The sequence below is a fragment of the Protopterus annectens genome, chromosome 9.part0 (assembly GCF_019279795.1).
Source record: "Protopterus annectens isolate FY-2018-M chromosome 9.part0, PAN1.0, whole genome shotgun sequence".
NCBI classification, from domain to species: Eukaryota; Metazoa; Chordata; order Ceratodontiformes; family Protopteridae; genus Protopterus; species Protopterus annectens.
Window position 1 is genome coordinate 1137056112 of NC_056743.1, and position 23430 is coordinate 1137079541.

Below are 23430 nucleotides of genomic sequence, written 5' to 3' on the forward strand. Positions count from 1 at the left end.
CTATTAATCCTGAGGCCCTTACAAGCCTAACCACGCATTTAGCCCATGTTCCAACAAGTCAACACCTGAAACATGTTGAATCCCAGGGGTGTATTTTCTGTTCCCGTCCAGTTATGGAGTTAAATGTAGAAGGTGAAAGTCCAAATGAACTTGCCTGTGTGCTTGGATAGGTGGGTCCCAAATGGACAAAAGTAAAGACATTCCTCCGTGGTGATGCATGAATAGAGAACAGCATATGACGACTTTGAGAATGATTGTAGGCATGGGTTGCTTTCTGATGTAACCTCACCATCAAAGCAAATAGGGGAAAAGTAAAAAAGAATCCAAGGGCCATTTTGTGGACAGTACCGTTGTGTGCACTTACCATAAATGTAGATGTTCGAGTGTATTCACTGTCACAGTCATCACCTGTGGGTTATCCCTGCTGTGGTAGCCCTCGGCCGGCCTGAATACCAGAGTCAATGTTTTTGTGCACCGGCTGCTGTCGCCTGTAGTCTGACGTCAAGTCGTCAGTACTATAAAGCAAGTCAGTCAACGTCATTACATCAGTTTTTCTTGCCCTAACCCGTCAGAAGCACAAGGGGAAAGAGAGAAGTGGTCCTGGTGGCAAAGAGCCACCTTGGGAGGCATGTGTCCCCCTAGGGGAAGAAGTGAAAAGGGGGATGGAGGGAAACCAAGATTGCAAGACTGAATACACTCGAACATCTACATTTAAGGTAAGTGTACAAAACTGTACTATGTTCTTCGTGTTTCACTACTGCAGTCATCACCTGTGGGAGGATTCCCAAAGCTGACGTAGAGGGTGGAAGGACAGGTAGAGTTCAAGGTATGGGTCAGGAGGTACTGCAGAATTGCAGAGGCAAACCCTGCCCTAGACTTAGAAAAGAGAGGTAGGGTGTAATAGGTTAGCAGGTAAGCACTAGGCTAGCTGCCCTTGTGGGCATTTTAGGCCTAGCCAATTGCCCTTTTTGTGCTCAAAATAACCTCTCCCATTTGGTTATAGACTGGCCTTACCCATCCCATGTTTGATAATTAGATAATACCCCTAATGAGAATAACAGGAATCATACCATAGATAATTTGAGGGGACACATGCATGGAATAAAGCATCTGTCCATTAGTAGTACAGGGAGCAGATCTGCTGTAAAGTTTCTGTTTTTCATCTATTGATTTAAATTGCACTCTAATATGGATAGGGATGAACTTTGTTTTATGTGGATGGGGAGTCTGTTCCAGTGCTATCCCTCCAAACCATTCTGTTGATGTTGCAGTAGAGGTTTAGATCCCTAGACTGATGCCATTTGATTTGCTGATGTGCAGTAATTCCTTCAGTAATAGGTCGGAAGTTGCTTTATATGCCAGACACAGGTCACCTCTTAGGAGTCTGTAGTATACTGAGTATAGTGACATATCAACTCCAGTTAACATCACCATCTTCTTCCGCTTTTTTCCTCTTTGGTAGCCACTGTAATATTCTAGATGCTGGTGGCTTGCCACTAAAGTTATTTTATTATAACTAGTTATTCTGTTGTAATTAGTTTTTCTTAAAGATGCACACTATATCAAAACACTTCTATTGTATCTCAGATATAGTACTGTTCATCTTACAGTTCAGTGAATAACACCATTTTTTTAAATACAATTTGTAATTTTTTGTATTTGAAGTGTCTGAGTATTTATTTACTCCTGGGTTGAATCTGAAATCACTGTAAGATAATAAAGAAATACATTGTGTGTACTACAAGATTATATCAGTAAAGGACTGAAAAAAATACAAAGATTTATTAGAAGAAGTAATGTACACAGACTGATCAGTTAATGTGTATTCCATGTATTATAAGATAATAGAGATCTAATTACTGTATTTAGGGTACTACACATGGATTCTTACATAATTGCTAAGCCTTAAACCAAGCCATTGGGAAGGGTATTGAAATACTGAAATGGATTGTCTATAATAAAAAGGACAGGGGACGGAGTTTTAAAGTAATGCTTTGTAAAGTTATGGACAGAGGTCCAGGTGGCCATTTCCAAAATGTCGCTGGTAGGTACTCCTCTGATGAAGACAGTGGAAGTGGAGGTTGCCCTAGTGGAGTGGGTACGGATCAACTTAGGGATGGGTTTCCCTTGTAGACTGTAGCAAAACTGGATACAGTGTGAGATCCATTTGGAAATGGTTTGTTTGAAAATGGGCTTCCCCTCTGCCCTGGAGCAAAGCTTACCAGAAGCTGGTCAGTTTTTCTGAATGATTAATGTGGTCCAGATAGTATCCGAGTTGTCTGTGCACATCTAGTGAGTGAAGAATTCTTTCCCCCTTGTTTTGAGGGTTGGGAAAGAAGGTGGGAAGGTGTATATCCTGGTTAAGGGTCACGTCCCATACCACCTTGGGCATAAAGGAGGGATTAGTCTTCAGGGAGACTCTGCCTGCATGGAAAATTATGAAGGGCTCACCAGCCATGAGACCTTGAAGTTCTGAGACTCTTCTAGCTGAGGTGATAGCTAGTCAGAAGGCAGTCTTCCAGGAGAGGTATTTCAATTCTGTTGAAGCGGCAGGTTCGGAAGGAGGCAAGATTAGTTTCTCTAACGCATAATTCAGGTCCCAGGGAGGAGTAGGTGGTCTTCTGGGAGGCCTGATACTAGAAGCCCCTCCGAGGAATTGCTTAATCAAAGGGTGAGATAAGAGGAGTGGATCTGAATTCATAATGGGCAGAAATGGCCGTGGCATGGATTTGTAATAGAGGAGAAGGAGAGGCCACTACTGAGCAACTCTGCTAAGTAATCTAGCATGAGAGGGATGGAAGGTTGTGAGGTACTGCCCCCTTTTGATTGTTTCCAGGAGCAGAATCTTTTCCATTTTCCAGCATAAGATTTTCTTGTGCTGGGCCTTCTGGCCTCTGTGATGATGTCCAGGACCTGTTTGCTTAACAGTGACTTCTTGCTAGTTTTTAGTGCATGAGCCATGCTGAAAGTTTGAGTGTGTGTAGGTCTGGGTGCAGTACCTTCCCCCTCTCCTGGGTCAGGAGGTCTGACCTTAGGGGAAGCAGCTTTGGGGCTGTAAGGTCAGGCTGCATAGTAAGGGGTGGGATGGCCTTTGGTCTCTCCTCTCTTATTTTGATCAGAACCTTGGGAATAAGGGGCAGAGGAGGGTATGGGTACACAAAAAGGGAGCTCCAGGGGAAAGTCAAGGCATCCACCTTCCATGTTCGGAGGTGATACTCCCTAGTAAAAAGCTTGTACAGCTGGTGGCTGAGGTGCAAGGCAAAGAGGTCCACCTCTGGGGTCCCCCACTCCTGGATGATTTGCAGAAAGATTTCTCTGGGTAGCTGCCATTCGTGGGGGTCCAGTAAGTTTCTGCTTAGGTGGTCTGCCAGTGTGTTGTTGATCCCTAGTAAGCATTGAGCAATCAGGTGTAGCCCCATGGAAGTGGCTGTAAGCCATAGACTCATGGCTAACCTGCACAGGGGGTAAGATTGGGTGTCCAGCTGCTTGTTGATGTACCACATTACTGTGGTGTTGTCTGTTTTTATAAGGAGGACCTCTGGCCTGTGATGGGGTTGGAAGGAAGTTAGAGCATTTTGCACTGCCATCATTTCTTTCTGGTTGATGTGCAAGTGAAGTTGCTGAGCATTTCAAAGCCCTTGGGTACACCTGCCTGCTAGGTGAGCGCCCCAAGCTATGTCTGAGGCATTGGTGGTGATAGTCTGGCCAGAAGGGCGGATGATGAAGGGAAGACACTTGTTCATGGCTCAGGCCTCTGCTCACCACAGAAATTCATCCCTTATGCAAGGAATCAGTGGGAGAGAGGTCTCTAGGGACTGAGAATGCGGACAACTAAGGTTCTTTAAGTACCACTGAAGCTTTCTCATGTGCAGCCTGGTGACAGAGATGAGAAGGATGCAAGATGCCATGTATCAGGGGTTGCAGGACCTTCCTCGCAATGAGTTGACTTCTGGAAGCCAGCTGGGTGAAGTAGAGAGGCAGGAAGCTCTGCTTTTCTGGGGATAGGAAGGCCATTATGGTTTTTGTGTCTAGCACAGCTCCCAGGAAAACAATTTTGCTGGTAGGGTTTTGCTTTAATTTTTTTTTTCTCGTTGATGGTGAACCCTAGGGAAGTTGGGAGTTTTTTGACAAAGAGAAGATCATGGAGCAAATTTTCCTTGCTGTTCGCCTGAATGAGGCAGTCATCCAGGTAAGGGTAAATCTGTACATTTCTCTGCCTGTAGAATGCTATAGCCAGGGCCAAGCATTTGGTGAATAATCTGGGAGCAATAGATAAGCCAAAGGGCAGTGCAGAGAACTGAAAGTGCTGACAGACTTCTCTGAAGCACAGGAATTTTCTGCATGATTCCTGGATGGGGATGTGGAGGTAGGCATCTTTTAGGTCTAGTGTCACCAGCCAGGCATTTTGTGTGACCATAGGCAGGATCTGCTGCAAGGTTAGCATTTTGAATCTGGGGAACACCAAGGTGGTGTTCAGTTCGGATAGATCCAGGATGGGGCGCCAAGTGCCCTCTTTCCCGGAAATAAGAAGTCTGGAGTAAAAACCTTTTCCTGTTTGATCGGGAGGGACAGGTTGTACTGCCCCCTGGGATATTAGTGTTTTTACCTGTTTTAATGCCTCTACCCACTGGTTTGGGGGAGGTCTGAGTACCCTCTTGGAATTGGGAGTTCGCTAAAGGAGAATCTGTATCCCTAAGAAATTATTTTTAATACCCACTGGTCCTTCGTTATAATGACCCAATTGTTCTTGAAGAGGGTGAGCCTTCCTCTTAGTTTTAAATGAGTGAAAGGTAGGCAGAGGGGGGTGGGGGAGTCATTGTGAGTGTTTACCATAGAAATTTGGCTTAGAACTCCCTGCCTTAGAGGTGGAAGTGGTCCACTGTTTGCTTCTTTGCTGGCCCTGGGATAGGGGCCTGGATGTCCTGTCCCTGCGGGGCTTAATTTGGCCCTGTCTGCTGGGTGCAGGGAAGGCCCAGTACTTAGTGGGGAAGTTTCTGCTGAATCTGGGTGGTTGAACTTGAAAGAAATATTTTACTGTTTGCATAGATTTTGCTTTGTCTTCCATCTTTTTAAGCACCTCTTCTGCTTTTTCCCCCAAACAGGCGCTCTTTATCTGGAGGTGCATTGATAAGTTTAGACTTGACATGATCAGGGAGAGGTTGCTCCTTCAGCCATGCATGTCTTTGAATAACAGATCCTGTCACTGCTGCCCTGCTAGAGGCTTCAAGGGTGTCATATCCACACTGTAATGACTGCTTGGCCACTTAACCAGCAGAGTGAAGTAATTCTGCCAGCTCTTTTGAGTTGGCACCATCAGAAGAGGTAGCGATCTTCTTCTTTATTTGTTCCAAGGTGTGTTGTTGATATTTTAACATATGGAACCGACAATTGAGTGCTCTGATAGCCAAGGTTGCAGAGGTATATACTTTCTTACCCCATCTGTCCAGATCTCTGGAGTCTTTGTTAGAAGGAAGAGGATTCTTGACAGAACTAGTCTTAGCTCCTTTGGGTCCCTTTGTAATGACCTCAGAGTCTGCAGCAGGGTTCTTGTACAGGTATTTGTGAAAATCCGGTACTCTGTAGTACCGGTCAGGTTTAGCTGGAGCAGGAGGCAGGGCATCAGGGGCTAAGCCGGATTCAAGGAAAACATCATCCACCACTTCTAGAACAGGAGGGATGGCCAGGAGTCTGTGCCTGGGCAGGTCCCGAAACTCGTTTCTTTGACTGTGGGTAGTCCTGAGATTCCCACTGATAATGGTCCCCGAAGGAAAGGTCCTCTTGAGGGGAGGCAGAGGGGATGGATTCCTCTGCATCTGAATCCTCAAACAGTTAAGGGCTGTTGTTCCTCTTCAAAGGCAGAATAATCAGATTCCTCAGACTCTTGGTCTGTCAAAATTTCAGGAGAAGGAAGCCTTTTCCTTTTGGGGGGGGGGCTTGAGTACCTCGGATAAGGGAGATGAGATCCTCCACCATTTTAAGCATTTGAGTTTGGGGTGGGGGAGCAGTAGCAAGATGGTGGCTTGAAGCAGATTTCCTAGGAGTGGCCTGGCTTTGAGGCCCGAGAGAATCAGGCAGTCTCTGAGAAATGGTAGTCGGAAGAGTAGACGTCGATTTTACTAACAAATTAGAGTAAAGAAGGCACCTCAGCCGAAGTACTGGTGTATGCTCACACGTTGCTGCCAAAATTAAAAACGAATGATCCCAAGGTCCATAAACGTAACCAAATTTATTCACACATAAAATACAAAGAATAACGTCGACCTAGGTTTCGTTCACAACGAACTTCATCAGAACAACAAACTGAAATAAAAACCTTCTTTAAATAACCAAACCATCACCTCCAAGTGATACCTATTATTCAATTAGTAAACCAAACAATTGCTTAAAGGAACCTTGGAAAATTCAGTTAAATATTGCACTCATTTAAAGTTATACTGATCCTACCCATATGTTTGTATATAAATGCATAAATGTTAACATCTTGTAAAGTAATTGACAGAAAATGATTGTGTAAAAATGATAATAAATACATATATACATAATGATAATATATTACCCATATGAATTAATGATTATTAATTAATAAGCCATGTATGACAATTGTGATATAATATATAATAATATAATCCATATGCACATAATGAATAATTATTATGTAGCGGTAGTTAATGAACACATAAAAAGCACATAAAACCCAATGCGCAATAAAATTTGATGTACTATAATACAATGTATAACCATAATAAATATTAATAAATGATTATAAATGTAAATTAAACCATGCAAATAAGTGGATTTATGTATAAATAAAATATTAGTAATCCATACTAATATGAATACATATGTATGTCAATAACTAAAATAATAATCACATAAATATTAATATTAATAAATAATGTTGTTAAGCAAAATATACACTAAACTTATCAAACAGTAATATATCATATTTATAAAAATATATATATATATATATATATATATATATATATATATAATGCAATTAATCAAATCAATACCCCTTAATATGCTTCATTCTTAAAATAGGCTTTATACTAATGAGTTCATTAAGTCCAGGGTATTGGTGAGCATTTAAAATAATTTGCATCCGCAATTCTAAGACATCCAAATTATATTTCGTTATTTTACCCTGGGGATCTAACAATTGATGAGAAACACCAAAAAACTTAAAACTATGATTTCCATATTGATTTACATGCCTAGCTAATGCATTTGTTAATTTTTTATTCTTTATGTCTAATAAATGCTCCCTAATCCTATCCCTCAAATGTCTACTAGTTTTTCCGACATAAAATCCTTCACATTGTTGACATTTTGCAATATAGACTACATTGGTAGTATAACAATTAATATTTTGACTGATATAAATGTTATGTTTGTTTACTATCACATTTAGGCATCAAAAACTTACATGTAGAACACCTACCACATTTAAAATTGCCCGAAGGTTTATGTGAAAAATTTCTTACATTAACATTCAAACTTTCAAACATATCCCTAAAAGATGTATCTTTCCTAAAAACAAAGGTAACTTGTCCTTTAAAAATTTCTCCCATTGTTTTATCACCAGTTATCAAATTCCAATTTTTATCGATTATATTTTTTATACTACATGATGTATCATTATATGTCGTAATATACAAAGGAATATTGTTACTTATATATTTCTTCAAATCGACCTGTTTGTCCTTGTGGTTATTAATCAGTGTCCCACTGTTACTACTCAATATAGCCTTATAAAATCCAATATGTCTTTTTCCAATCACTTCTTTTGCAATAGTCATACAAAAATCACTAGGATACAACGTATTTAAAAATAATGAAATAATGTATTCTATTTCATGTTCGAAGTCCACCTCCTCACTAACAATTCGCTGCCCTCACCATTTGGCCTTTGACCACGGCCTTTTTCTGATGGTGAGGGTGCCAACTATCATAATGTAAATATGAATTTGAGAAGGTGGACTTCCTATGTATTTTAGATACAAGCTTGTGTTTGATTCTATCATAATTTAATTGTATATCTAAGTAATTAATATTATCCTGACTGATTACATATGTAAAATTTAAAAACACTACACAGTTATTAATATATTCTAAAAAGGTATTAAGTGCTGTTTGTTCACCTTTCCAAATAATAATTAAGTCATCTAAAAAACGACCATAAAACTTAACGTTATTAATAAATAAATCTGAGTTGAATACATAATTCAATTCCCAATAAGTCAATACAAAGTTAGCAAAATTGGGTGCACACGCTGCACCCATAGCTACCCCACTACTTTGTTTATAATGTACTCCCTCAAAAAATATATAATTGTTTTTGAGAACTATTTCCATTAATTTAACCAAAACGTTAACTTTATTCTGATCGTATAAATTAGTATAATATAATTGCTCCTCTAGCCATTCCAACCCCTTCTCATGGGGTATAACAGTAAAAAGGTTACATACATCCAATGTAACAAAAAAATCCCCATCTTGAAATTCTATACTCTTAATTTTATTCAAAAGGTCCCAAGAATCTTTTAGAATATGAGTAAAATACTCTATACCTGGTTTTAAATGAAAATCTAAAAATTGACTAATGAAATGTGTCTTACTTCGTTTGCCATCAACTATAGGTCTGAATTGTAGATTATCCAGACCTTTATGTATTTTAGGGATGCCAAAAATGCCACTAATAACAGGATATTCATTTTTCAAAAACTGCCATTCTTCCTCATTTATCTCCCCTTGGAACAGCATGTCAAATAACGCATTGTCTATTCTGTTATATGCTATAAATATCTCATTCCTACTAACCTGCTCATATGTGACCCCTTCTAACATGGCATTAATATAAGACACATAATCTTCATAATTAACAATGACTATTCCACTACCCTTATCGGGTTTCATAATTCTAATACCTGGGGTTGTGATTATCTTGTTTAAAATGCCTTCTTCCGTTAAATTATTACTTTTATAACATTTTTTATTTTTATTTTTATTATTAATGGCATATTGAGCAAAAACATCCCTAAAATCATTTTCTGTTGCTTTCTCAAAAAAGGCCACTTTCTCATGCATAGGTGGGTTGTAAAAACTGGGTTTAGATAATTTACTTGCACTTATCTGTCCATTATCCCAGTTGCTACTCTGATACAACACTTTTAAATTCAATTTCCGAGTAAATAATTTCAAATCTAATATTGTATTAACAAGATTACCCATCCTGCAAGGTACAAAACTAAAACCTTTTGAAAATAGATTAACACATTCATTATTAAAAACTTGATTAGTATAATTATAAAGCTTAAAATCACCTTTTGTGTTAGTAACAATATTGGGTTTAAAAAACAACCTACATTCATTTTCCTGTGCTTGTTGATTCATCCCTTCCATAACCTCATTAACCATACCCACATTTTCTACTATATCATACATTCCTATTGTATTATCACTTTCATTAAATCTATAATTTTCTATATTGTCTGACATTCCTTCATATGAATATATAGATAAATTGTTCAATGCATCATCATTCTCTACACACTGACTAACAGTAACTTGGTCTATAGCATCATTATAAAACATATCACAATCTGTTCGCTGTTGTTCAGATTCATTAAAAGGCAAAACAGTCTTTAAATGAGCAATGTCCGTACTGACAACCTCACCACCATGAATTTCAAAACTGTCCGAATCATTGTTCTGTGTAGTGATAGAGACATTGTACATATTATGGCCTTTGTCAATACATGATGTTATTTCACATACATTATTACTTTGCTTACTGTCATTACAAAAGTAACTGAAATTTGTCATACTGTTGACATGATTCAAACCAACTTGCGGAACTACTGGTAAATTGCTAAAAGAAGTTCCGTTTGTTTCAGTAGCTTGTTCATATGCTTGTTTAATGGTATTTGATGTCGTTAAAATTAAATCTTGCTCCTGTGTATAATAAACTGCTTGATTGTCATTCCCAAACAAAGTCTTTTTATTAAATGATAAATTAAATCTCTGCTGTTTACCACATACCTCTGAATGGTGGACGCCAGCGGCTACTTGCGCGCCCCCCATGCGTTTTTTTGCGGTTGTTGAAAGTTGACTCTTTTATTTGTATCATAATCCCTTTTCGGTTTAGCCCCTGTAAATTCATATACCTCATCATCCACAAACTGATAATGTCCCCTAAGCCGTCTGGATCGTCTGAGCCCTTCTCGTTCCCCTGGGCTGCCACATTGCCGATATCCGTCAGCTTCCACGGGAAGAGGGGAAGTGATGTCATCCAGCTCATCCATGCGGGTATTACCTTCTTCTAATCTACCATCATGATGAACACGTGTTGTAGGTTTGGATTTAGGATAAACCAAACCGGAAGAATATACTTTTTTATCCCGATTTATCTTATTTTGTTTTTTGTCATAAATCACACTGCAACTATGCTCTACTTCTTTGATGATATTGACATAGTTAGTATAATAATGATCAAAAAGTAAATCCTGACTGATATAATTATTTAAAATATCCAGTTCTGCCATCAACGCATCAATTTTCTTGTCATTGAAAGTTATCATTATTTCCATAAGGGCTATGCCTGTTTGATTGAAAAATCCATGTAATTCTTTTAGCATATCTGGATCATGTTCACTACCATTCGGGTATCTCCACATCCTCAACCCTTTAGGCACAAGCCCCAATTCTATGTTTTTACGGAGATAGCCATTCTCCATTTGAGTTCTTTTAAGTTTAAATAATTTTACTTCAAAGGAACGTAACCATTCCTTCATATTTCCTTCAATGACACTATTACTTCTACTCACTGGGGTTTGCTTGGATGTAAAGGAATATTGATTAGTCTTCCAGGAATCGACACTAACTGATTTGACTTGTTCTTTTTGTAGCACGCTCTTAGCATGCTGCCTGTTGCCACTGTTAACCAGTTGACTTGATGCAGAATTAACTGATGTTGGTGTTGGTTGAGTAAGTGGCAAACCTAAGCTGTCGGATAGTTCAGTATTAACCTGAGCATTGTTCATGAGTTGTTGAATAAGCGTGGTATGCAATTTTAACTGTTCGTGCATTTGTTTAAGCAACACTCCCACCTCGACCGCATCACCTTCTTCCTCCATAATACGACAATACAAACCAGTAACCGACCTCACAATACTAACAAATTAGAGTAAAGAAGGCACCTCAGCCGAAGTACTGGTGTATGCTCACACGTTGCTGCCAAAATTAAAAACGAATGATCCCAAGGTCCATAAACGTAACCAAATTTATTCACACATAAAATACAAAGAATAACGTCGACCTAGGTTTCGTTCACAACGAACTTCATCAGAACAACAAACTGAAATAAAAACCTTCTTTAAATAACCAAACCATCACCTCCAAGTGATACCTATTATTCAATTAGTAAACCAAACAATTGCTTAAAGGAACCTTGGAAAATTCAGTTAAATATTGCACTCATTTAAAGTTATACTGATCCTACCCATATGTTTGTATATAAATGCATAAATGTTAACATCTTGTAAAGTAATTGACAGAAAATGATTGTGTAAAAAATGATAATAAATACATATATACATAATGATAATATATTACCCATATGAATTAATGATTATTAATTAATAAGCCATGTATGACAATTGTGATATAATATATAATAATATAATCCATATGCACATAATGAATAATTATTATGTAGCCGGTAGTTAATGAACACATAAAAAGCACATAAAACCCAATGCGCAATAAAATTTGATGTACTATAATACAATGTATAACCATAATAAATATTAATAAATGATTATAAATGTAAATTAAAAACCGCTCCATGCAAATAAGTGGATTTATGTATAAATAAAATATTAGTAATCCATACTAATATGAATACATATGTATGTCAATAACTAAAATAATAATCACATAAATATTAATATTAATAAATAATGTTGTTAAGCAAAATATACACTAAACTTATCGAACAGTAATATATCATATTTATAAAAATATATATATATATATATATATATATATATATATAATGCAATTAATCAAATCAATACCCCTTAATATGCTTCATTCTTAAAATAGGCTTTATACTAATGAGTTCATTAAGTCCAGGGTATTGGTGAGCATTTAAAATAATTTGCATCCGCAATTCTAAGACATCCAAATTATATTTCGTTATTTTACCCTGGGGATCTAACAATTGATGAGAAACACCAAAAAACTTAAAACTATGATTTCCATATTGATTTACATGCCTAGCTAATGCATTTGTTAATTTTTTATTCTTTATGTCTAATAAATGCTCCCTAATCCTATCCCTCAAATGTCTACTAGTTTTTCCGACATAAAATCCTTCACATTGTTGACATTTTGCAATATAGACTACATTGGTAGTATAACAATTAATATTTTGACTGATATAAATGTTATGTTTGTTTACTATCACATTTGTACCCGTAGGCATCAAAAACTTACATGTAGAACACCTACCACATTTAAAATTGCCCGAAGGTTTATGTGAAAAATTTCTTACATTAACATTCAAACTTTCAAACATATCCCTAAAAGATGTATCTTTCCTAAAAACAAAGGTAACTTGTCCTTTAAAAATTTCTCCCATTGTTTTATCACCAGTTATCAAATTCCAATTTTTATCGATTATATTTTTTATACTACATGATGTATCATTATATGTCGTAATATACAAAGGAATATTGTTACTTATATATTTCTTCAAATCGACCTGTTTGTCCTTGTGGTTATTAATCAGTGTCCCACTGTTACTACTCAATATAGCCTTATAAAATCCAATATGTCTTTTTTCAATCACTTCTTTTGCAATAGTCATACAAAAATCACTAGGATACCCCCTATTTAAAAATAATGAAATAATGTATTCTATTTCATGTTCGAAGTCCACCTCCTCACTAACAATTCTCGCTGCCCTCACCATTTGGCCTTTGACCACGGCCTTTTTCTGATGGTGAGGGTGCCAACTATCATAATGTAAATATGAATTTGAGAAGGTGGACTTCCTATGTATTTTAGATACAAGCTTGTGTTTGATTCTATCATAATTTAATTGTATATCTAAGTAATTAATATTATCCTGACTGATTACATATGTAAAATTTAAAAACACTACACAGTTATTAATATATTCTAAAAGGTATTAAGTGCTGTTTGTTCACCTTTCCAAATAATAATTAAGTCATCTAAAAAACGACCATAAAACTTAACGTTATTAATAAATAAATCTGAGTTGAATACATAATTCAATTCCCAATAAGTCAATACAAAGTTAGCAAAATTGGGTGCACACGCTGCACCCATAGCTACTACTACTTTGTTTATAATGTACTCCCTCAAAAAATATATAATTGTTTTTGAGAACTATTTCCATTAATTTAACCAAAACGTTAACTTTATTCTGATCGTATAAATTAGTATAATATAATTGCTCCTCTAGCCATTCCAACCCCTTCTCATGGGGTATAACAGTAAAAAGGTTACATACATCCAATGTAACAAAAAAATCCCCATCTTGAAATTCTATACTCTTAATTTTATTCAAAAGGTCCCAAGAATCTTTTAGAATATGAGTAAAATACTCTATACCTGGTTTTAAATGAAAATCTAAAAATTGACTAATGAAATGTGTCTTACTAGTTTGCCTTGTTATCAACTATAGGTCTGAATTGTAGATTATCCAGACCTTTATGTATTTTAGGGATGCCAAAAATGCCACTAATAACAGGATATTCATTTTTCAAAAACTGCCATTCTTCCTCATTTATCTCCTTGGAACAGCATGTCAAATAACGCATTGTCTATTCTGTTATATGCTATAAATATCTCATTCCTACTAACCTGCTCATATGTGACCCCTTCTAACATGGCATTAATATAAGACACATAATCTTCATAATTAACAATGACTATTCCACTACCCTTATCGGGTTTCATAATTCTAATACCTGGGGTTGTGATTATCTTGTTTAAAATGCCTTCTTCCTTCGCAGTTAAATTATTACTTTTATAACATTTTTTATTTTTATTTTTATTATTAATGGCATATTGAGCAAAAACATCCCTAAAATCATTTTCTGTTGCTTTCTCAAAAAAGGCCACTTTCTCATGCATAGGTGGGTTGTAAAAACTGGGTTTAGATAATTTACTTGCACTTATCTGTCCATTATCCCAGTTGCTACTCTGATACAACACTTTTAAATTCAATTTCCGAGTAAATAATTTCAAATCTAATATTGTATTAACAAGATTACCCATCCTGCAAGGTACAAAACTAAAACCTTTTGAAAATAGATTAACACATTCATTATTAAAAACTTGATTAGTATAATTATAAAGCTTAAAATCACCTTTTGTGTTAGTAACAATATTGGGTTTAAAAAACAACCTACATTCATTTTCCTGTGCTTGTTGATTCATCCCTTCCATAACCTCATTAACCATACCCACATTTTCTACTATATCATACATTCCTATTGTATTATCACTTTCATTAAATCTATAATTTTCTATATTGTCTGACATTCCTTCATATGAATATATAGATAAATTATTCAATGCATCATCATTCTCTACACACTGACTAACAGTAACTTGGTCTATAGCATCATTATAAAACATATCACAATCTGTTCGCTGTTGTTCAGATTCATTAAAAGGCAAAACAGTCTTTAAATGAGCAATGTCCGTACTGACAACCTCACCACCAATACAATACATTGTATTATAGTACATCAAATTTTATTGCGCATTGGGTTTTATGTGCTTTTTATGTGTTCATTAACTACCGGCTACATAATAATTATTCATTATGTGCATATGGATTATATTATTATATATTATATCACAATTGTCATACATGGCTTATTAATTAATAATCATTAATTCATATGGGTAATATATTATCATTATGTATATATGTATTTATTATCATTTTTTACACAATCATTTTCTGTCAATTACTTTACAAGATGTTAACATTTATGCATTTATATACAAACATATGGGTAGGATCAGTATAACTTTAAATGAGTGCAATATTTAACTGAATTTTCCAAGGTTCCTTTAAGCAATTGTTTGGTTTACTAATTGAATAATAGGTATCACTTGGAGGTGATGGTTTGGTTATTTAAAGAAGGTTTTTATTTCAGTTTGTTGTTCTGATGAAGTTCGTTGTGAACGAAACCTAGGTCGACGTTATTCTTTGTATTTTATGTGTGAATAAATTTGGTTACGTTTATGGACCTTGGGATCATTCGTTTTTAATTTTGGCAGCAACGTGTGAGCATACACCAGTACTTCGGCTGAGGTGCCTTCTTTACTCTAATTTGTTAGTATTGTGAGGTCGGTTACTGGTTTGTATAGACGTCGATTTTTGTCTGGAATAAGTAGTGCAAATGGTCTCCTCAGAAGCCAGTGCCTGCGTTGCAGCTCCAGATCCAACTGAGGCAGCGACAGCCAAAGGCTCAGAAGACAAAGTAGATTTCTGCTGCATACCAGACTCCGATAGGGTCTCGGCAGAGGCCTGCGTAGAAAGTGAGTCGGGCATCAGGGGCTGCGAAAGCACCTCACTGAATTCTGGAGAACTGACAACTTGCTCAGTGATAGTGCTTAGCCTTGTGCGGCCTGTCTCTATCTTTACTTTTTTCAGAATATTGGCAGATTGTTGGCTGACAGATGCCATATCAGAATTCAAAGACGGAATACGAAAATAACGATCTACAAAAAGAGCTCTACGGCGAATGGTTCTCGCATTAAAAAGGGCACAGAACCAGCAACAGCAGCTGGTGCACAAAAACACTGACTCTCGTATTTGCCTGGCCAAGGGCTACCACAGCAGGGATAACTCACAGGTGATGACTGCAACAGTGAAACATGAAGACATCACAGCATTCATGGGGGTAACCTCACTGAAGGCATAAGGGAGAAGAATGTGCTGCAAGGGGTATTGTTTGTAAAGGCAAAGAGGCTAAATCAGGGATATCTCCAATGAAGATAAAACTTATATGGCACCAAGGGACTGAGGGAACACCTCTGAGGCATTAACACATAGGCCTGTCTTCCACAAGCAAGCAGGCTTCTCCTGGAAAATGATTAGATGTCATTAAGTAGGTTTATGACAAAGCCCAGTCCCAAACCTTCACCGCTTCACAACGCACTGGGGGGAGGGGGTTATGAGTGTGTTTGCCCCTCACCTGTTGCTGTATCACACTACTGTCACATTACTATAGTGGATGGCTATTACACCCTGGTGCAGGAAGTCCTGAGGTTTAACAGGGTAAAAAGAACAGTCCTAATCTCTAAAACACATCATGTGAAGACTGTACCTTACAAAGGGTCCATACACTTCAAAAGAGTTTCCCCCTTCATAAACCCCCCAACCCTAGGGCATAAACATCTATGATGACTGCCAGCTGTAGAATGAGAATCTGGAATGGATTGCCCTGGACAAGACTGCATGCATGCATCAACCATAACAATTATCTTTCACAAGCTCTTGAAATCTCAACTTGAAAGAACACTAAACCTGATAACTATGATCAATCACCTCCTAGTGTCCACTGCAAAACCTTCATATGGTGCTTGGCAAATGTCACAATGGAAACTGTTGCTGACATTATGCCCTGGAGTCTGAGTCCGAGATGAGCAGAGGATGATCGAGAGTTTATGAAATGCAAGACCATATTATGCAGGGGCTTGATTGGCCGAATCCCTTCCCAAGGAACACAGGCTCTGCATTTCGGGATGTCCAGGCTGCAGCTGGTAGGTTTTCCAACTGGGACCTTCCAAAGGTCACTATTGTACTCCAAATACTGGTACAATCTGAGTAACTACCCCCAGAGTTGAAATCAGATGTGGAATGGAAGGAATATCTAAGAGAATCATTCGGGTATAGGAAAATTCTGACGACCTGCAACTGCTGACTGGCTTCTTCAATATGCACAAAATGTTATGTTAAGCTCAGACGAAAGGATTCTGAATTGATAGCGATGGACTCCTAACTGGAAGTGAAGACACATTTTGGCCTCTTTGGCTAGCTTGATGTGGATATTAAGGATCGCAGAGGTCCAAAGAGCACTTGCAGTCCAAATCAGATAAACATGGAATAATGTACAGCACAAGGCACACCTCATCACAAAAGGGTTCTCCTCTAGAAAAAAAGGAGGTCATTGTTCCTCTCTACTCATCCCTCATCAGACCCATTACAGTACAATGCCCTGTTTGGCATGCATCTCACAAGACACCTACAACAATTGGAAAGGCCACAGAAATACCTCACTAAGAAGATCACCGGCCTCAGACAGATGCCATATGCAGACTGTCTCAAAAAAACAACACTATTCCGTCGCATATCGCCTAATCAGAGGCGATCTCTGCCTAACATACAAAGCTATGTCAAACCCAGAGCTGTTGGACATGCTACACTTAAAGAAGTCCCAATCTCTCTGAACCACACGCTTCAGAGACCTAAACCTTGTCACCACAATAAAAAGACGCTGGAGGGATAAATTCCTGTCCCAGAGACTTCCCATACTCTGGAACAAACTACTCATTCATGTCAAGCAAAGCTCCTCATTGGGCCTCTAAGAAAAATCTTGACAACTGGATGGGAAATAGAAAATTAACCCCGGGGATCACTGCTTGACAGGGGCATAAGAAAATATAATTTTCTTGGGTGGCGAAAGCCATGGAACCTTTTTGGCTAGGCTTATATAGGCCCTAGGGCCAATAGCCTAGTACCCTACCAATGAACCTATGAAATGCAACCCTTAAAATTCTGCTTGGGGATAAAGCTGTTTATGCTGCTTAACTCCGGAATGGGACGGAGGTCCTTTGAGTTTTTTTGGCAATAAAAAATAATAACCAATATCCTGACCCCTTCTGAACATTGGGGAACTTCTTGTGCATCTTTTATTAGAAGACTGTTGACCTCACTTCTTTCTGCTGGCTTCTGACAGGGTGATATGTTAGGCAACACTACTGACTGGACTTTGGGGTTGTGAAAACAGACTGTATATCTATCTGTCACTTGCATCTGACAACCATGTAGCAAGGTGGAGAGACAGATAGCCCCCAACTGTTTCTAGACTGGGATACTCAGGCAAGGTCTCAGGAATGCAGCTGCTGACCATTAGAAAAGTAAACAGTAGCCTCTCTGTTGCTGTTCGGGACCTTGCCTTATGAATGGATAACTTTTCTGAATTTTGCCTTCGAAATTATATATATTTACTTATGTTTTGTTGACTGGATTAGTTCCAGCAGACCTACTGCCTATTTTCAAGAGAGAATGAAGGTGGTATTCATACTAAGGGGAATCTGGCCATCGCATTTCAAGAATTCCACTACTCTCTTCAGTAAGTGTCGTGGTATCTTTTACAGCCACCTGACTCATCACCAACGTAGGTAGATTTAATCTCAGTTTAATGCCTCACCTGAAGAGCAGCACACACTGAAACGCAGCATCATCTTATGCTGCACTGCAGTGACTGCATTTGAAAATTAATGTAAGATGCTGTTGTGGGACTAGAACCCACAATCTTTTGCTCTTCCAAGTATTAAACACGAGTGTTTTACCTGTTAAGCTGCTGACACTGACAATTAGACTGCAGCAGAAAAATTAACAGTCTGGAAGAAATCCTATGTAAAAACCACATCTGATCCAGGTTTCTTTGTATCCATAAGAAGTGGACAATGAGGAAGTTAGAGCTGCACCCCAACAGCAGATAGGGCTTTATCCTCTTTTTCCATGTTTTCCAAACGTGCCACAACTTCGGGGCAAAACAAGTAGAGGTCTTAAAATGGAAATTCATAAAGGTTGCCTGTGTGTAATCATCGAAACCTGTGAGCCTGAACCAGGTATTCCAATGCATCACAATGAAAGATCTTACTTGTAAGGATAAATGTTCAGCAGTTATAAAACGCTCATTAGACATAGCAGTTGTCAAATAGGAAAGAAGTCTTTTTTTGGTCCATCAGGCTACTGCTCCAGTGACTGGTGCATTTCATCAAGAAGTCTTACTTGAAATCAGTCATGAGGAATAGCTTATGGCCCCCCAGTAAAAATGCATAGAATGCATAAACATACTTCCCTAGACCGTCCACAGGCCTAGATTCTTTACCAAGGGGTGAACTACACAGCAACAAGGACCTTAAACCTCCTTAAAAAGTTGCTGCTTTCAAACTAGTCCCTTTTTTTGAAACTCAGACCAAATATTCCAATATTAAGACAACCAGATAATTTTTTGTCTCTCCTTGGGGCAGAAGCCATTGCACTGTGGCTTTCCCACAATGCACTGATGACCAAATCTATATGTCGGTCAAATGAGGGCCCACTCAACATGACAGCTGAGTGAACTAAAAGGCCTTTTCAGATTTTCTCTGTAGAGAGGAGAACATGTCCATCGAGTATCCACTCCTCTGCAACACAATCAGTAAGAAAACTACGATGGACAGATGGGGAGTCTGTCATCTTTGGCATGAACTTTTGACACAGGACAGTGAGTGGGGAAAGTAAGCCTGTTTTCTTTTACATGACTTCTTTGCAACCTTCAAAGGTGATGCATCTGAAGATGTAATGGAAAAACATTAAGATGTTGTTACAGTGGCAAATGGCCTGAGTCCATGGATACTACTGTACCAAAGCTGGGACAGCCACAGGCTCAAAAAAGGATTGCTTTGTTGACTACTAAGGTGTCAGCACGGCAGAACAGACAGTGGCGGTTGGGAGTAGGGGGATTCTAATGCAAGGCAGCTCACGTGCTGTTTGTCATAACGGGCATCACCAGCAGGCTGAGTGTCAAGCACGACAGTGTTTTGAACAGTGGCACTAGGTAGAAAGTACAGTTGTGTACACTTACCATAAATGTAGATGTTCGAGTGCATTCACTGTTGCAGTCATTACATTTGAGTTATCTGCTTGCAGGTAGCCCCCAGTCCGCCTGATTAACAGAGTCTTGGGTCCTGCATTAGTTGCTGTCCCTTCTTCCATGACGTCAGGTCGTCAAGGGTATAAAACATGCTGCCGACGCCATTACATCAGTTTTCTTGCCCCAGATGTCAGGTGCCCCCCTAATGGGGAACAATTAAACATAAAAGTACAATGATATACCTCCAACAAAAAAGCAAATACACCAAAAAGGCTTTTAAGCATAGTAAAGGAAAGTAGAGGTACAGCCAAACGAAGTTAGAGGGCTGGAGGGAGGGTAACCAGGACTGCAACAGTGAATACACTCAAAATCTACATTTATGGTACGTGTACACAACTGTACTATGTTCATGTTTCACTGTTGCAGTCATTACATTTGGGTAGATTCCCAAAGCTATGGTTGGGAGGAGGAATTTAGATAGCATTAGGACCAGCTATACGGCCCTGCAAGATTGCAGTGGCAAAGCCAGCTCTGGATTTAGAGAAAATTGGCAAATGATAATGCTTGGTGAAAGTATGCACAGAACTCCAGGTAGCTTCTAGGATGTCCCCGGTAGGGACGCCTCTGAGAAAGGCTGTAGAGGTAGATGCAGCCCTGGTGGAGTGAGGTCTGATCCCCTGGGGGATAGGTTTTCCATGGTGCTTATAGCAGAAATGAATGCAATGGCCTATCCATTTAGAAATGGTTTTCTTTGAAATAGCCTTCCCCTCTGCCCCTGCAGCAAATGCCACCAGCAGTTGTTCAGATTTCCTTTGAGGTTTAGTCCTGTCCAAGTAGAATCTAAGTTGTCTGTGCACATCTAAGGAATGCAGTATCCATTCCCCTTTGTTCTGTGGATTGGGAAAAAAGGTTTGCAAATAAATAGACTGATTAAGAGCCATACTGGATACCACCTTGGGCATGAAGGATGGATTGGTTCTGAGGGACACCCTGTCCACATGAAAGATGATGAAAGGCTCCACTGTCATAAGGGCCTGCAATTCAGATACCCTTCTAGCTGAAGTGATTGCTAAAAGGAAAGCTGTTTTCCAATAAAGAAATTTTAAGTCTGCAGTAACAGCTGGCTCGAAAGGAGGTAGAGTGAGTTTATCCAAAACAAAGTTAAGGTCCCAGGCTGGGGTTGGAGCTCTCCTGGGTGGTCTCAAATTTTTGGCCCCTCTGAGGAACTACTTGAGCAGTGGATGAAAGAAGAGGGGAGGTTCTGTGCTATAACGAGCTGAAATGGCTGCGTGGATTTTAATGGAGGAAAAAGACAGGCCCTTGTGAAGCATCTCAGTTAAGTATTGTAAAATCTGAGGTAAATTGGGCGCTTCTGTGCTCATCCCTTGAGATTGTTTCCAGGCACAGAATCTTTTCCATTTTTCAGCACAAGATTTTAGTACTAGGCCTCCTTGCCTCTAAAATGATATACATCACAGGTTTACTGAGGGATGATGGTAGAGGAGAGATTATGTAATTAGCCAGGCTGCAAGGTTCAGTGTTAGAAGCTGAGGGTGCAGAATCTGGTTCTCCTGCGGAGACAACAGGGAAGAAGTCTGAGGCAGGTGCCATGGGGATAACCGTGACACACTGCACAGGAGGGGGTACCAGTGCTGGTGTGGCCAGTCTGGAGCAATCAAAATCATCCTTGGTTTGTCCAGTTTGATTTTTAGTAGTACTTTGGAAAGCATAAGCAGAGGGGGGAAGGCATAGACTGATAGGTTTTTCCAGTTGAAGGACAGAGCATCCACTTTCCAGGCTTGCTTGTAGGGAGTCCTTGTGCAAAATTTGTCCAACTGGTAGTTCTGGAGAGAGTCAAACAGGTCTATATCTGGGCTACCCCATTTGTTTGTCAACATGTTGAAAATCCTTGGCTCCAGTTTCCACTCGTGTGGGTTCATGAGGTTTCTGCTTAGTCCGTCTGCCAGTGTACTTAATTTTCCTGGCAGGAATTGAGCTTGTAGGTGCACTTGGTAGCTCAAGGCTGTGTTCCACAATGCCATGGCTAGTCTGCAGAGAGGTGAAGAATGTGTCCCCCCTGCTTGTTTATGTACCACATAACAGTGGTGTTGTCCGTCTTTACCATAAGTAGTCCTGGAAGAATGTGGTCCTTGAAGGCTGTCAGAGCATTCTGTACAGCTAACATTTCTTTTTGATTGATATGCAGGTGCATTTGACTTGGGTTCCATTTGCCCTGAATGCACTTCCCTGCCAGGTGAGCCCCCCATGCATAGTCTGATGCGTCTGTTGTTAGGGTTTGGGTGGCAGGGGGTGGTGGAAAAGGTAGTCCCTTGTTTTGGTGGCAGGCCTCTGCCCACCAAAGGAATTCTAAGCGTAGGGAAGGTATGATAGGAACCATTGCTTCTAGATCCTGAGAACGTTGACACCATAGGCTTTTTAGACACCACTGTAGTTTCCTCATATGCAGTCTTGCATATGGAATTAGAAGAATGCAGGAGGCCATGAACCCCAAGACTTGCAGTATTTGTCTTGCAGATAAGCAGGTTTTTTCTGGCCACTTGTTTGAAGTAGGTTGTCACATGAATTTGTTTCTCTGGCGCGAGGTAAGCCATCTGGGAAGTTGTATTCAAGCTTGCGCCCAGGAATATAATTTGTTGACAGGGTACCAGGTGTGACTTCTTTTCATTTATGGCATACCCCAGAAGTTAGAACCCATTGTACAAAGGCCAGATGATTCAAAAGTATGTCCTGGCTTTCTGCCTGAATTAGACAATCATCCAAGTATGGGTATATTTGAATACTTCTTTGCCTGCAAAATGCAATAACTGGAGCTAGGCACTTTGTGAATACCTTGGGCTCAGTAGATAAGCCAAAGGGCAGTGCCGAGAACTGATGGTACGTGTAGCCTGCTTTGAAGCGTAGGTATCTTCTGCAAGTTTCCCTGATTGGGATGTGCAGGTATGCTTCTTTTAAATCTGGTGTTGCCAACCAGGCATCTTTGCCTAGCATAGGAAGTAATTGGTGAAGAGTCAGCATCTTGAATTTTGGAATTTCCAAAAAGGTGTTTAGAGTAGACAGGTCCAGGATAGGATGCCATGAATTTTCTTTTCTGGGTACCAGGAAAATTCTTGAGTAGAAACCTTGTCCCTTTTCCTCTTCTGGTACCAGTTGAATAGCCCCCCATGCTTAAGAGAGAAAGTACTTGTTTTTGGGCCTCTGCCCACTGATTCAGGAGTAGGTCCGGCCACCCGGTTGGTGTTGGCAACATATGGAAGTGAAATCTGTATCCCTGGGACACTATATTTAAAACCCATTTGTCCTGGGTAATGAGTTCCCAGTTCTCTGCATGAAGAGTAATCTTTCCCCCCAAAGGGGCAGTCAGTTGATAAGTGCTTGAAAATTTTAAATGGAAGTCATTGAGACAGTTTACCATGGGGGAAGTCTTATTACTCCCACATTTGGAAGTGGAGACCCCCCACTGCTTAGTCCTGTGTGTCCCCTGGGACTG

At 39.1% G+C, this 23430-nt stretch overlaps 1 protein-coding gene across 1 annotated transcript in view; it reads right to left on the reverse strand.

Annotated features, from left to right (window-relative positions):
- The window catches only part of TMEM132A (transmembrane protein 132A), a 520664-nt gene that overhangs the window by 252239 nt on the left and 244995 nt on the right, over window positions 1-23430 (reverse strand). The window lies entirely within an intron of this gene.